The sequence below is a fragment of the Cyprinus carpio genome, chromosome A17, assembly GCF_018340385.1.
Source record: "Cyprinus carpio isolate SPL01 chromosome A17, ASM1834038v1, whole genome shotgun sequence".
NCBI classification, from domain to species: domain Eukaryota; kingdom Metazoa; phylum Chordata; class Actinopteri; order Cypriniformes; family Cyprinidae; genus Cyprinus; species Cyprinus carpio.
In genome coordinates, this window is record NC_056588.1 from 23,139,602 (window position 1) to 23,156,573 (window position 16,972).

Genomic DNA, 16,972 nt, shown 5'->3' on the forward strand with positions numbered 1-16,972 from the left:
ATGGAGGGAAGAAAAACACAGTTATTCTGCAGAAACTGACTCCAGACACTCCCTACTACATCACGGTTGCTGCAGTCTATGCGAATGGAGATGCCAAAGACATTTCTGGCCAAGGAAAGACATGTGCGTCACATGATTTTTTTATGTTTTCATGTATCAGTTTTCAGATAGTATGTAAATTACATAATTAGGTCTTTGTCAACATGTTGAACAGAGTTTATGTGTGTTCCTATAGTACCGCTGGCAGTGTGAGAAACCTTCAGGTCCCCCACGGACCCCACGGTCAGCACTCGGGAATGTGCGCTGGGAGCGGCTGAGGGCAGTGTACGGCAATACAGGTTTACTACCAGACCGTCACAGGGGGGCGCAGAAGACATGGTAACATCCCACGGCACCTCTTTAAGCTTATATTTCGTTTCGGGGCAATTTGACCCGTGTTTTTGAGTTGTCTGGATGTTTTTTCTTGAAATTGTGTGCGAACGTTTTTTCAGTTTAGGGTCATAAAAATCGCTTGCAAAGTTTTGACATGCTGAGGTGTTGTAGAATGTGCGTTTGAAAATGTCTTATCATGATTGTGATGTTGGAGTGTCAGTTTGATTGTCTGACATGGTTTAAAGCAGGTGGCAGGAATCCGAAATTAAGAAAAAGTTATTTTGTTAGGTCAGTTGCTCAACTGCCCTCTGAGGGCATTTACATTTATGCATTTGACAGACCCTTTTATATTCGAAGAAATGAAATGTGCACTATGTTGAAGGCATAAATTTGTATTATAGTTTATAACGTGTATTTTGCTGAAAATCAAACACATGATCTTGGTATTTTTTTTTGTGCAGTGCTACATTGTTATATATTTATATATATACATATGAATTACTGTTTATAATATTCAAATTCTGTGTAAAAAAAAAAATTGTTCAAAACTCCCATATACCTACATTGAAAGCCAGAATAGTATAATAATATAGAAATCATAGAGACTTGGGGTTTGGCTCGCTTGGAACAGTAAGCCCCTTTCATTCCGGAATATACACGAGTAATGTGTCTTTGCAATTCATCCCGGATCGTTAGATTTTAGTTTGTTTCACACTGCCAGTGATTAACCGGAATATGTGCGTGCGTGCGTGCATCTATACGTGACATCAGGATGTGAGGTGTAATGTACGAGTCGAAAACGCTAGGCTATATTGCAACAAATCGTAGAAAGGCCATTCTAATCTTCCGCTGCCACTCTTTCTGTTGTGATCCAGCACCTGGTGGAATTTTTATTTTTTTCGCAAAGACTTGAGCTTACTAATTATCTGTGATTTCTCACTCGAGAAACCACACTGTTGTGTTTACCGCATCATGTACCATTGCACTGAGCTGGCGAACGATCTCAGCTTCAGCATGGATACTGAGGAGGTCGTAGTCTTTGCCTCAGTCCAGTTTCCGCACATTTCTGTTTATTTTATTTTAGTTATTTTTTTATGCGAACACCACTCTCTGCCCCTCTGGCGCTGCAGGGTTGTATTATTGAAAACACCCGCTCAAAGAGTCGCAGGGATAACTACGTCATCACTACGACACATCCGTTACGGCATTGGTTCCAGCTTTTGTTCACACAGATCTCGTTCCGGGGCTGAACCCGGCAATGTTACTAGGTCCCCAACCCAGGATCGAGCCCGGAATCAATCCCGGGACGTATTTGTGTTCACACAGAAGGCACTCCAGCAATTTTCCGACAATTTTTCGGGACCAACGTGCAGTGTGAAAGGGGCTTTAGAAAAGTGCATAGAAATGTTCTAAATACACATATAACACTTTAGCAAGTCACACTCTCTGAACCATCCCAAGCATTGTGCAATCTTGCAGAGACAAGAAAATACAAAACTCTTTTTTTGTTCTCTCAGATCCAAGTTCCTGGAAGCTCCACCAGTACCGTTCTGAAGAACCTGCAGTCTGATACCGAGTACACAGTAACAGTGGTGCCAGTATACGCTCCTGGAGAGGGCAAGCGCATGTCGGAGAATGGAAAAACCTGTGAGTTGATGCAGCCTTTTCTATTTAAGCATTATTGGAAAGCAAACAAATTCCCATACTCACCCATCATATTACGCTCCAGTAACAGGAACGCTTTTGCCAAAGTTTTCAAATCCAGAAAATGCAAAGTACAGTCCTTCTGGCTTCAACTTTTGCACTTAGAAAATAGAATCTCAGAGACTTGTCCAAAGATTGAATCAGCTTTATTGGACTGATCACTAAGGGAGGAATGCCGATGTGCTGGCAACCCCATAAATGTGACTCCAGTCCTGGCTTTAATGAGCCTTCTTTATGGGGTGTAATGACTGGAGATGCTGGTGTGAGGCTTACGAACAATCTCTTTTACCAAATGGAAAGCCCAGGGAGGCACAAGGACATAAAAGCTGCCTTATTTACTGCTGTCAGCTCAATGCTCCTCTTTCAGAGTCAAACTAACAGGTTTTTGTTGGCGTCATTGTTTTTCCACCAGGGAATAACGTGGTGCTTTGCTTCCCATCATCTGAGCTACTTTGGTCTCCAGTTTTGTGTGCCATGTTAATGCAAGTGTTTGTTTTGGTTTAAATCTGGTACCAGGGTTTTTGCTGGTGGAAATCTAAAGCTTATTCTGTTCTGCTTTTTGTTTTCATGCACCATTCACGATGTGTGTTATTGAAAGCTGTGTGCATTTACTGTTAAGGCAAGACACCCCAGGTTGAATAGGGTAAAATATTTCAGTAATAGATATCGTTCTTACGTCCCCAGTTGATTGATTTTCATTAAGATTTGCAAAGAATTGTCAGCATACAAGTTTCTTGTGCAAATTTTATGAATATTTAAATAAAAATGCATTACTTTGCATATATTTCCAGAGCAGAAATGTTTTCATTTTGTTGACATATTAGAGTCAAGGTTTGTAAAAGGTTTTGGATATCTAATTTTAAATCAGAAAAAACTGTCAACAACTAGAAAAAAAAAAAATGTGACCATGTTTTTAGGAATAAAATGTTTATGATGTGTACGACCAGGTGAATTGCATATGAACAAACCCCTCTGGAAATAAAGAAATAAGTAAAAGCTACAGATGCAAACAGATAAATTGCATTAAATTAAACACTTCTGTCGGCATCAACAGCCTTATGGGCAGCATGCCAACATACAGCGCCGTTGCGCTACAGGCGTCCTGATTTTGAGTCCCGACTCCAGGACATTTCCCGATCCCACCCCCCTATCTCTCACAACACTTCGCTTCCTGTGAGTTATGATTTGTCCTATTGTTAAAAAAAAACAATTAATAAAAAAAGTAATAAATAAACAAAACTAAAGATTTACACGTTTTGGATATTTTCTTCCCACTAAATCTGAAACAACACTTGAAAATGAAAGCCAAATAATCCAAAATCTCAAAATTGACTAGTGTACTGTATACTAAAAAAACAAAACCTTCAATTTATTGTAGATAAAAAAGCTGAACATATGTCTTTCTTTTGATTTTAGGGAGAAATCCACCCTGGATATGCCCCCAAAGCTGCAATATTTCTTAAAACAAGCTGACTATCAAGTGTTTACATCGGTTTTTTTTTTAAAGTTTAAGGCCATTTTAATAAAAATAAGACGTCTCTCTTAAGCCTTTTGAAATGTTGTTGTAACTGTGGTAGTTGACATTGAAACTGTTATTGTGTTTAGACCTGTATGTGTTATCACGTAAGTAATCACATAAATCCTGTTTTCAGGCTTTTGTAAGTAGTTTAAATTTCTGTTCTGCATTAACCACTCTAACCACTCACCGCTTATTACTGTCTTTGTTTTTTATGATGCTGCTCCCGCTCCTGTCTGAAACAGTGGTGCGGACCCTGCCAAGAACATCCGGGTTTACAACCCCGGCACAAACACCCTGAACGTGCGCTGGGAGCCGGCCTCCGGAAATGTTCTGCAGTACCGCGTCGGCTACACCCCCCTCTCAGGAACCCGTCCCCCTCAGTCTGTAAGTGCTTGTCATTAGTCTCGCACGAGAGGTTGTTCAGGAAATACTGTCACAACAAATGTCAGTCTCTCAACCTGCGCGTAACGATCTGCTCGCAGTCTGCCCCTCTGAAAAGATGTTTGTGTTTTTAATGTCGTGCAACCTCGTTCTCACATGAACTTTATTGCCTGAGAGGAATTTTCACTAAGCTCTGAAATCCATAAATGACTTTTATTGTCGTCAGATCCTTGCATAAAGAAAGCAGCTGTGGGAAATCTTGAGCCCAAACCTGTTTTATTTCACCACTGAGGAAAACGGAGTTCACATTCAGTCTTAACAGAACTAGCTTCTTATCTGCAGCCACAAAGCTTTGTGGAATATTGTTATGGACGCAGAACCTTTTCCGTTATTATAGCCAGTTTTCCAAATTCTCTGCGCTTTTATTTAAACCTCTGAACCATGATGAATTTTTTAACTTTTCCACTGGAACCTCCAGAAGTGTAATCAATCGTCCCCTGGCCTTAGTCTTCAAAATAAAGGACAGTGTTATCCATTAATTGGGAAGTCAGTGACCCCCTGACCTGGCATTGTGAAGAGCAGTGAAAGGAGGTGATTGCGTGACACTGTCAGCACATCATTCACACTCGAATTGCTACAACTGCTGCACTATTAACACATCAAAGGAATGTTTCCACTGCACTGGCGGAGTAAGTGATCACTAATGGTTGGGTTGGAAATCAGTCGTGACACAAACATCAGTAAGTGCAAGAGGTCATCTGTTGAAAAAGAAAGACAGACGTCTTTCTCAGGATGTAATATATCAGAGATTTGAAACCAGCAGTTGTGCTGTGTGTGATCATAAGAGATTAAATATTGATTTTGCATAAAGATTTTTTTTCCTTTTTTGCATGAAGCACTCCTCTCAAATCAACACTGTAGTATTTGTTGTAAAACATGGCTGGACAGAATGATTGTCTTCGCGATATTTACCAAATAAGACTCCAATAAGAATAAATGGTAGATTTCGGTGAACAGTACAATTTGTAGTAAAATATGCTGATTTAATTGTATTTTTATTAACTCAATTGTGAACTCAATCCTTATGTAAATGAATTAACATTGTTTAAACAGTGACACTTTATTTTTAGGAATAATTCTCACTATGAACTAGTTGCTAATTATCATGAGTACTAATAGCGTATTGGCTATTTATTACTACTTATAAAGCACATAATAATGCCTTTTTCTGCATGACCATATTTTAGATCTCTTAATCTTACCCCATACCTAAACTTAACAACTACCTTACTAACAATTAATAAGCAGCAATTACTGAAGCAGAAGACATAGTAAATAGTTAGTTAATAGTGAGAATTGGTCCCTAAACTGAAGTGTGACCAATTAAACTTGATGCTAAAATAAGCTTATTTTTGGTACAATATAATATGATCATTAATTTTCCTTTAAATTTTATGCTCAGATGTGACATATTCTGCATATTCTCTTTGTGAGCTTCACTCATTATTTAAAGAAGTATTTAAAGTATCATAAATGTTGCTAGTTAACAAAGACCGCCTGTGTGTCCCTGGTGGTTAATTATTACTTTTTATTTTGTGGGTTAGGTGCTCGTTCCAGGGAACACCCACACTGCCTTGCTGGAGCAGCTCGATTCAGACACAGACTACGCTGTGAGTGTGGTGGCTCTGTATGCTGATGGCGAGGGCTCCTCTGCGTCTGATAATGGGAAAACATGTGAGTCTGACTGCAGGACGCCTCTATCAGAGCTCCTTTGTTTGTGGTGCACTCTCAGTGACATTGTCCAATGAAATGTCAGCATTTATATTTGTTATTTAATTATTTCAGATGTAAAGGTAACAGCTGAAATCTCAGGAAATCTAATTTTCCAACTTAACCCAAAGTATGAGGGTTGTGATTTATTATCATATTTGTTATCATATTCAAAAAAAAAAGTTTTTGAGTTACTGCCCCCAATCCAAAATATGAAGTTGTGGCCTTAAAGTACAAATTGCTATTTACTGTTATGAACCCTAACCCTGCTACATTATTTCTACTGCACCACCCTACATTTGTGCCAAAAACATTTCTCTAGGGGAAAAAAGTGTTTACAATGATTTTTTCCCATGGCAGAGAACTATGAAGCACTTTGAAGCAAATTTAAGGGTAAACTAGAAGTACTGATAGAGAATGTAAAAATAAACTGGCTGCTAAAAGATTCAATGATTTCTCTTTCTCAAAGGATGTCAGAAGGAGAAAAAATTATTTAGATGAGGAATTCCCTGTCATTAGGACATCTTTTTATATATATGTACAGTATATATTACAGTTTAACATTTGTATGTATACAGTATAATGATTTTGAGAGAATTTCTGATGTGATCGCAGTGCCCCGCGGTGACCCCAGGAACCTGCTTGTGTATGATCCGACCACCAGCACGTTGTCTGTCAGCTGGGAGCATGCAGAAGGACCCGTGCTGCAGTACCGCATTGGCTATGCACCCACCACTGGAGATCCCATCGAGGAGTTTGTAAGTGGTGTTGTATTTTATAGTAGTGAATATGAAGGACAGCGGCATTATATGTTAACATTAGGTATTTAGAATCATGACTTTACGAGCCCATGGACGTTATTTGACTAAATGCATGCTAGAAAGCTGATCTTGTCCTGCTGTTTTTCACATAGACAAGTGTTCCTGGCAACAGAAACTCTGTCATCTTGCAAAACCTGCAGCCAGACACTCCTTACAACATCAATGTAGAGGCCATTTATCAAGATGGGCCTGGAGGACGTCTCTCTGGAGATGGAAAAACATGTAAGGACGGTTACACAATCAGATTTCAGCTTCACAGATAGATAGATATAGATGGCTGAATGGATGGATGGACGGACGGACGGACGGACGGACGGACGGATAGATAGATAGATAGATAGATCTGTGATTACTATCACAACATTATGATTACTATCACAACATTAGAGCAAAATTTTCCCCCAAATTCCAACAAATTAAACCAAATTTTATAACATTTTTATGGCAAATTTTATGGCATTTATGATGAAAAATCAAGTCACATTTTAGCGGAAAATTCCAAAATGATCACAACAGCAGCAAGATATGTATCAGCCTGTCACAAAATAAGACTGTCAGCCAGTGGACAAAACTGAAGCAAGAGCATTTCTTACATGTACTGTTGTGCATAGATAGATAGATAGATAGATAGATAGATAGATACAGACAGACAGACAGACAGACAGACAGACAGATAGATAGATAGACAGACAGACAGATAGATAGATAGATAGATAGATATAGACAGATACAAAGACAGACAGACAGACAGACAGACAGACAGACAGACAGACAGATAGATAGATAGATAGATAGATAGATAGAGACAGACAGACAGACAGACAGACAGATAGATATAGACAGACAGACAGATAGACAGATAGACAGATAGATAGGTAGAATGATGAACTGACAGATAGATTGTTGACTGTAACAAAGAAGCTGTGCTGAAAATCAGTGCACACTGGGAAAATTTCAGTGTCTTGGCTCCGGTTTAATGTTCCTTTCTTCTCCTTCAGTGGGTCTCCTGGAGCCTCGTAACCTGCGTGTTTCAGATGAGTGGTACACTCGTTTCCGTGTGTCCTGGGACCCTGTACCTGCGCGGGTCAACGGTTATAATCTGGTCTATACCCCAGTGGGTAAGAGACCATTTTAGATGATTTTACCGTGTTGTCATAATCTAGACATCCTGTTGTAGGTCATGCTGACACATGTTCTAGTAAGTTCTGTTCCACGTGTTGTTCCAGGCACGGATAACACCATGGAAGTGTTTGTTGGAGATGTTACTACACACATTCTGCACAACCTGCAGCCTGGCACCACGTATGATCTGAAGGTTTTTGCTCAGTATGACGCAGGCGTGAGCGGCGCTCTGGTCGGACAGGGAACCACCTGTACGTGCTTGTTTCTTTGACTGAGAAATCGTAAGGACATGTTACGAGATTGTTTTAAAGCACCTGCTTTAACTGTGGAATGCTGTTTTCAGTGTACCTCAATGTGACTGACCTCAACACATACAACGTCGGCTATGACTCCTTCTGCATCAGATGGACGCCTCATCGAGCCGCCACCTCTTACAGACTAAAACTCAATCCTTTCAATCGTAAGTTAATAGAATATGAAGAGACGGGAATTCATTGAACATAAACTCTTTAAGTATTTGCATTGCATATATATATATATATATATATATATATATATGTGTGCTAATGTGATGCATATTTATTAGTCATGATAAATGAAACAGGTCAGATTTCTGTAATAGTACTAATAAATTTAATGTTTTTAAACAATAACCAGGTTTATATATTTATTAACAATGAATCAAATAAGCTTCAATGTCATACATTTTAAAAAGATATTAATAGAATATCGCTTGTTCCACAAACAGTCTTATTTTAACCATGTTCATATTTTATAACTGAATAAATGTAATTGTTTTCAGAATGAACAGATTTATGCTGATTCTAAACTATTTGAATTTTTTGTATTTTAATAATATATTTTAATAATAATTTTAATATCCTGTTAGTTTGTCTTAATATTTTGAATTAGTTATTAATATTTTGTTTTAATTTTAATTTTTTTAATTTTAATAGATGCAAATAGTTAATAATAAATTGTGCGCTTATTTATTTTTTATATTTGTTTATTTATTGCATCACATTAAGCTTTAGTTTATTTATTTATTTTATATATTTATTTACTTTTTCTATGTTTGAAATTGAAATGCATGGAAATGCAGTTCAAATACATAAATCTCAATGTTTGTATAAGCTTTCACTTCCCTCTCATCATTAGCTGCTAACCGTGGGGCTCAAGAGGTCACTATCACCGCTGCTGAGAGCCAGTACTGTTTTGACGGGCTGACGCCAGACGCGCTGTACAATGCCACAGTCTACACACAGACCCCCAACCAAGAGGGGCCCGGAGTCAGTGTCAAAGAGCGCACATGTAAGTCACGATGCGTTCAGAAGAATTCAGTCTCACAGTTCACAGTTTTACTCATGGTTTATTTGTCTGTTCTGTAGTGGTGAAGCCCACTGTACCGCCAACACTACCTCCAACTCCTCCACCACCACCCACCATCCCTTCTGCACTCGAGGGTAAAGACACAAGATCCAAACAATGCAATCCTCTGAAACTTTTCTGACACTGTAGAGCTGAATGGAATTTTAGGTCTAGTAAACAAATACACTTTAATGCACAGTGCTCACAACAGTGGAGTAACTAAAAGAAGATTTGAAAGGGGTGATATGGTGTATTAATATCCATGCATTACTCGTTTCACTTTGTTTTGTAATGCCAGTGTGCAAAGGAGCCAAGGCTGACCTGGTGTTCCTGATCGATGGCTCGTGGAGTATTGGAGATGAGAGCTTCATTAAAGTCCGTCAGTTTGTCTTCAGCATGATCGGAGCGTTTGACGTCATCAGCCGTAATGGCATGCAGGTAACCGACCTGTCTGTAGTCATGTGATTGATCTGCCTGACTGTGCTGGGATTCATTTGCTCTTTTTTTCTCCTTCTGTGAAAACAGGTGTCTTTTGTGCAGTACAGTGATGAAGCTAAAACAGAGTTCAAACTGAACACCTACCACGACAAGGGAATGGTGCTGTCCGCCCTTCAGATGGTCAAATACAGAGGAGGAAACACCAAAACGGGTTTGTGAAACATTGTTTTTATGTTCCCTACCTAAAGGTGTCAAAAGAAGAAAACAAAATGGCTATGAAATGATGCTTGGTTTTGGTTTTTGTTGGTTGTTTGTGTGTTGCGCTGAAGCATATCGGAGAGAAAGTGTTCACATCAGACAGTGGCATGAGGAGAAACGTTCCCAAGGTTCTGGTCGTAGTAACTGATGGTCGTTCTCAGTTTTAAAGTTGAGGTGAATGCTGATGAATTATGGTATGCTGGTGAATGTGGGTAAAACATGAGTAAAACAAACAAACAAACAAAAACATTAAGAAATTGTTTACTGGACAGGGTATCTGCAGAGTTTTTAAAATCAAGCTCAAAACTTTTTAAGGCCTTTATTTAAGACCTGCATTAAACCAAATGTCCATATAGAGCAAATTAGGGCTGGGCGATATCGCCAAAAAAAAAAAAAAAAAGATCATGGTATTTCTCTCAAAGGCATATTTTCGCTCCTATGTGAAGGATGTAGAAACCAGACCGTTAATTGTGATTTTAAACTACTCTTTATGGTCATGACAGTCATTTTCCAATCATTTATAAAATGAATATCGGGTAATAAAAAATGAATTTCTTAGTTTCTGAATCAGGTTTGTTTTGCCTGACTTTGATGACACGTATCTTCAGCACAGTTTGCATTGCAGGCTGCAATATCAATAATATTACTTTTTGTCTCTTAGAAATGCACTTTTGACAGTAGCTTGAGTTGAGTTGACCGTAGTAGCAGCTTGAGTTTGGATGCAGATGTAAATTTGTGTTGGTTATCAAAAACAGTTTGTAAAAATTGTAACAACCTCATTTTTATATGGTGAGATGTAATTATTCTGAGTGTTAGAGTTTTATTAAAATTAACCATTGGCCTTCCATAGTAGCATATGTTTAGATAATGATAACCACAGTTAAAACCACACATAGCACCTCAATACCATGGTAAAAATATAACTACATGGTTTCAAGGTATTTGTATGGAAAACAGCAGTCTAAATACATTTAGTATAAATGCACAAATGCTATAGCTTAATCACAAAAAATACTGTAATTATATTCCACTGCTAAATTAATAATAGAATAAATTCGAAATGAATATCCCACATTTCTGACACATTGCCGATCTCAGTGGTCATGCAAATAGACCTTACTTTCTTTATGCAACATATAATTGTTAACTTTTGGGTGAAATACGACCCTGGAAAAGTTCTTGACAGGTTTTGACAGGCAATGTATCTTCAATTACTTCAGACAAGTCTCTCTACATGCTCCCTGAAGCCTCAGTGTTGTCTTTTCCACAGGCTACAGTGTGTTTGTGGTGGGTGTCGCAGACGTGGACACCGCTGAACTCAGGAACATTGGAAGCAAGCCCAGCGAGAGACACGTCTTCATCGTTGATGACTTTGACGCATTTACTAAGATCCAAGACAACCTCATTACATTCATCTGTGAAACGGCAACATCCAGTAGGACGTCATTCTTTGTAGTCTGCATTGCTTTGTTCACCTTATCGCCAACATGAAAGACAAGAGTGAAACTATTTCCTGAATTCTTTTACAGCTTGTCCTTTGATTTACCTCGATGGATTCACCTCACCAGGTCAGAACCAGACTGAAATCCATATCCGATATCTATCATCATAGTCTTATTTTTCTCTGTCAGTACACACTGTTGTGGACCTCGTGATACATGCTTTGATGAAAACTTACAGGATTCAGGATGCTGGAAGCTTTTAACATCACTGACAAGACGTTTGCTGGCATGAACGGCGTCTCCATGGAACCTGGCTCCTTCAACAGTTACATTGCATACAGACTCCATAAGGACGCATTCATTTCCCAGCCCACAAAGTAGGTTGAAGTGCAGTGCATGTGTTCTGCATGTTTACTGCGCTGCTCCCCTACAGACTATAATGGTAGTCAAGCGATCACAGTTGTTTTAACTGTCTTTAAAAGGCTTGCAGTCTCTGAAGTCTCTTTAAGGTGCATTTCTTCTTGTTTGTTGTAGCAGTTTGTGTGAATAAGGTGTCAGATATTGAGAAAATCATCTTTAAAGTTGTCCAAATGAAGTTCTTAGCAATGCATATTACCAATCAAAAATTAAGTTTTGATATATTTACAGTAGGAAATTTACAAAATATCTTCATGGAACATCATCTTTATTTAATATCCTAATGATTTTTTGGCATAAAAGAAAAATCTATAATTTTGATTGTTAATATTTATTTTTGTTTATTTATAATATAACACCCCAGCGACTTAAGACTGGTTTTGTTCTCCAGGGTCACATATACTAAAATAGTTTTATTATCATTTTATTATAGTTTAATAATAATTATTTGTGTATTATTAATTCACTAATTACATTTTTTGACAGTGCCAAATTGGTGCTTAACTATACCTGTATTACTCATTACATTTATTTATTTATTTATTAATTTATTTATTTTTACAAAAGTAATGCAAATGATTACTAAATTACTAATTATTACATAAAAACCTCAGGCTTTTTTTTAGATTGTTCACATTGCAATTGTCAAATATGCTAGATTGATTGTCTGTACACTCTTAGATCAAGAAGTGTACTGTACTAAGCCTAAAGATGGGGTGTGAATGTCTCCGGCCAAAGCATGCTTGTTTAATTTAGCTCTAATGATTTTTTATTTGTGCGTGGGCTAGCAGCTTTTCAAATGGAAACATTCTGAGCACCAGAGGAGGAAAAATACTTCAATGTGTTGCCATTACTCAAGGCTGCGAGTCTGTTTGCAATTTTTCTCAAAGGACACTACATGAATCTGTTCTGCACTTTTTGATTTAAGTCTGGTTTCACTGCACAACATTACAATATACTGCACAACTGTATAAAGCCCTTAATTATTTTCTTGTCATCAGACACATGCAATATTCCCACGAAACCCATCATGTGCAGGTCATATTTTGCATTATGTCATGATTTTATGAACATTAAGTCTGTGGGCTGATAAATGAGCTGTGTTTTTCTTTGAAGGGAAATCCATCCAGATGGTCTTTCTCCTTCCTACACTCTGATTCTCCTCTTCCGTCTCCTTCCCGACACCGGCAAGGATGCGTTTGATATTTGGCAGATATCAAACAAGAACAACAACCCTGAGGTCGGGCTCACCATTGACCGTAAGGAACATGTTCATCTTCCATGTCTCGTGTGTGTTTGTGTGTGTGTGCATGCAGTAAACTTTGTGGTGTCTGCTAAAGCTTATTTACTGTAGAAACAGAAACCCTCTAAATGGGTTCCAGATTTCAATCTTGCAATGATTTATAGCAGTAATTATTCAGAAATGCATAATCAGCCCTTTTTGAGCATCAAGGTCAGCTTTAGATGGAAGTCCTTTGTTTGGTTTTTGTTGTATTTATTTATATATTTTTTTGTAATTTTTGCCCGGGCAGTCAGAGCAGAGCCGTCTGTAAGTCTGTGTTTTGTTCTCAGCCTCCAGCAGAAGCATCTCATTCTACAATAAGGACACCAGAGGTGAAATTCAGAGAGTCTCCTTTGATAACGACCAAGTGAAGAAAGTTTTCCACGGCAGTTTCCACAAGGTAGAATGGTTTTCTACTTGGGTATTTAAAATTGATCTTAAAAATAAAGGTTCCAAAAGAGTGTTTTCACTGTGATGCCATAGAACAACCACTTTATCTTGACCTTCTTATCTCGTCTTGTGAATATGAATTGGCTGATTGATTTGAACTTAGGAGCATTCTTTTATTAATATTAAATAACTCTTGGCTGATAAATTCAAAATACGTTTCCAATTGATGACACGGTTTTATTTCTTGGAGCTCAATGAAAGATTTGCCACTGTTGATTTTTGCCTTTGGCTTTAAATTGAGATGTTTAACGGCTCATATGGTGCCTAAACACCCACCAGCCATCATTCTAGCTGCAGGTTTGTGCAAGAGCAGCTCCACACTCCTCATGGTGATGTGGTTCATGAGAGCTGGAAACATCAATTATTACTATTGAACATGTTGTAAAAGAGGACATTAATGATGTTATTTTTATATAAAGGGTTTTGCTTTCTCAGAGGTTGTTCTAAGCCCAGTGCACGCGCAGAGTCTCTTTTAAAGCTAAACATGTCAGCATTTGTCATGTTTTTCCCAAGTGACCGCAGGCATAGTTGAATTGCTGATGTCAAAAACGCCTGACAACCAGGAGACTGTAATTTATACTGGCTGGGATTTGGCAGTTTTGGTCTAGTAAGTGCATGCTGGCAAATCAGATTTCAAGATGTGCTAATTTTACAACCACACATGAAAGATTTTCCCTGTCTGTGTGGGAAATTTGAAAGCACAGCTTGAGCAATTGGGGTGAATCTCAAGAATACCACTGTAAAGTCAAAGAAAAATAATTATGATGCTTAAATTAAATGAAGCCTGTTGATGCCTACTGAAGCTTATTTCCACCCAATGTTCATTACTGTAATCATGGGCGTTGAAACCACTGACCCACCCACTTTTTAAGAGCAATGTCTTATATATGGACTTACATATGGACCCACTCACTTTTATCGTCTCTAATATATTTGTTAACTTTTCAGAGCGCCATCAGTCAAATCCATTCCACTCGAGGAATGCACTAATAAATCAAACTACATTCCGCATTTTAGCAACAGCCTTGATTTCCACGCTGCTGCTTCCTCAAATCCATTCCGCTTGGCTCATTCAGAGGTCCATATAAATTAAACTCCATTCCGTTTTTTTAGTACTTGTTCCTGCTGCACTCCCACGACACAGAAAGATAAACAAAGCATATCTGTCTATAGCATATATTCCGCTCAGGTGGGTCTGGCTGTGTGCTCACATAGGCTACTGTCACTAAACAAACTGCTATTTAACTGAATGTTCATCATTTGTTTGCCTGTTAGTTTGAAGGCATCATATAGTCTTTGTTGCAGCATTGAATTACAGTTACACTTACAATATGTTGAACCCACCCACATTTTTGTTGCATGACTGTAATACTAAAAATGATGTGTTTAAAATTGTAAAGCATGTATACATCATTATCATATTTTTGGTACAGAATTATATTTGTATTTTTGATGTTAAAAATAATAATACAAATTCACACACACACACACACACACACACACACACACACACACACACACACACACACACACACACACACACACACACACAAAAAAAAAAACAACAAATTATTTTTAATTTATTTTGATTGTTTTCTTGAGATTCACCTATTGACATCATTACAGTGACTTCAGTGACAAGGTGATGTCATATAATCTGGATTGTGACTGCGGGCCCATTTGTGGTCCAGGGTTCATGAAAAAGCATTGGTTTGCCACTGTTGCCACTGTATGTTCAGTAACCATTGGCATTGCTGGAGACGTGAGCAAAGAACAGAAATTCTGAGCTAAGGTGGTGATTAGCTGACCACCTTGGTTACAAGATTGCAGACTGGTTACATGAAAAGGAAATCTTTTGGGTTTACAAGCCTATCATGCTTTGGAGAGTTGAAAAAGTTAAAAGACTTTTCTCTTTCTTCCCTCTCAGGTTTGTTTGTGCTTACTAAGGCAAGCATCACAATTGCAATTGCCCATATTTTGGGTTAGGAATTTGAACCGACCCTAACAATAAATATTATTAAACCGCACTGTTTACCTCATTGTGCAATTTTTGTTATAGAGATGTGTGTTATTTTTGATTATGTGGTTTATTTCTTTCTAAATAACTGGACTTATCGGACAATCATTAAAATGAACAAAAAACTCCCACAGACTTGGAGGAACATGAGACCGGAATATCATAGGACTCTTTTGATTTGGGTCAGTAAGCAACACTTTAGCAACCACATTAGCAACACCCTAGCATCAAGGTGGAGAGTTTTGCATGGGAAATCTTATTGAGTGAAACTCATGAAATCTGTCAGGATCACTGCAAAGTCAATAAAAATAATATTGCTTAAAGGAAACAAAGCGTATTTGCTTAAATGTCATTGGCCAGAATCATGCCACTGCCAGTTCAGATGAACACACATGGCCTGACGGATTTGTAGTTGATCATTTTTTTTTGTAGTAGTAGTTAATAATAACCTACAAGCCATTATTATTGGAATTAAGAGTTTCGACAAAAGTGTGTACACTTTGCCATTATTATGTTTAACTAGAGAGCCTAGGGAAAAGAAATCAGCTATTAAGTGGATTCTGTGGTCAGCCACACAATACCCACACAGAACACTGGCCCTTTCTTTGTGTCATTTCCTTTCTTTTATAAAATCCCAGAGATTATGAATTTAGTAGCTAAAATCAAGCCGTTAATAAAAGCTTTCCAAGTTAGATTTGAAGGTCATGTCATGTGAATGGTTTGGAAGCACTGTTCACAAGAAGCTTGAGTGAGTCAAGACTCATAATTACTTTTTAGTGTTAAACTGGGGCCAGATTTCCCAGTGATCTAAGTTTCCCACATAGATTTCATTTGCAAATTTGCAGTGTTGATTAAGTGTTAAGGCGCTGTAACATTCAACCAGTCATTTCAATAGGTCTCTGAATAACCAGGAGTTTCAGGTGAGGGTGAAAACGTTCCCCACATAGATTCTGCTTGTGTTCCAGTTGGTCTCGCAAAAAAATCACTGCATTGACCAGAGTTAACTGTTTTGTTCAATAAAAATCTTATGATTACTTGCTTTTGAAATTTTATGTGAACCAATTATTATTGCCTCATTGCTATTATATATGTATTTTAAGTCATTTTAAATTCTATTGTTTGCGTAGGTCTATTTTTATTACCACAAAAATTCTCTGATTACTCGATTAATCATCAGAATAATCAATCGATTAACAAAATACATCATTAGTGACAGTCTGAAATCAGTAGTAAGTACAAAAATACTTAAATATATATATATATATATATATATATATATATATATATATATATATATATACTATATATATTATATATATATATAATATATATATATATATAATATATATATATACATACTGTATTTTTGGCTATTGCTACAAATATACCCCAGCGACTGGTTTTGCGCTCCAGGGTCACAAATGTGAATGAACTCATTGAATTCATAGATGGCCAGCCAGCCGTGCAACTATGAAATGGAGGCCGACAGATATAATGACAGTCTAACAGGACAGAGGGGAAGACTAGAGCAGAGCAAAATGAAACCACATGGTGGGCATATTCACACGGTAGCCAGAACTGGAGGATTCGAGGGAGTGTGAATGCACAGTG

General features: G+C 37.7%; 1 pseudogene; it reads left to right on the forward strand.

The window, feature by feature from the left end:
• The window catches only part of LOC109078110, a 64,127-nt pseudogene that overhangs the window by 39,224 nt on the left and 7,931 nt on the right, over nt 1-16,972 (forward strand).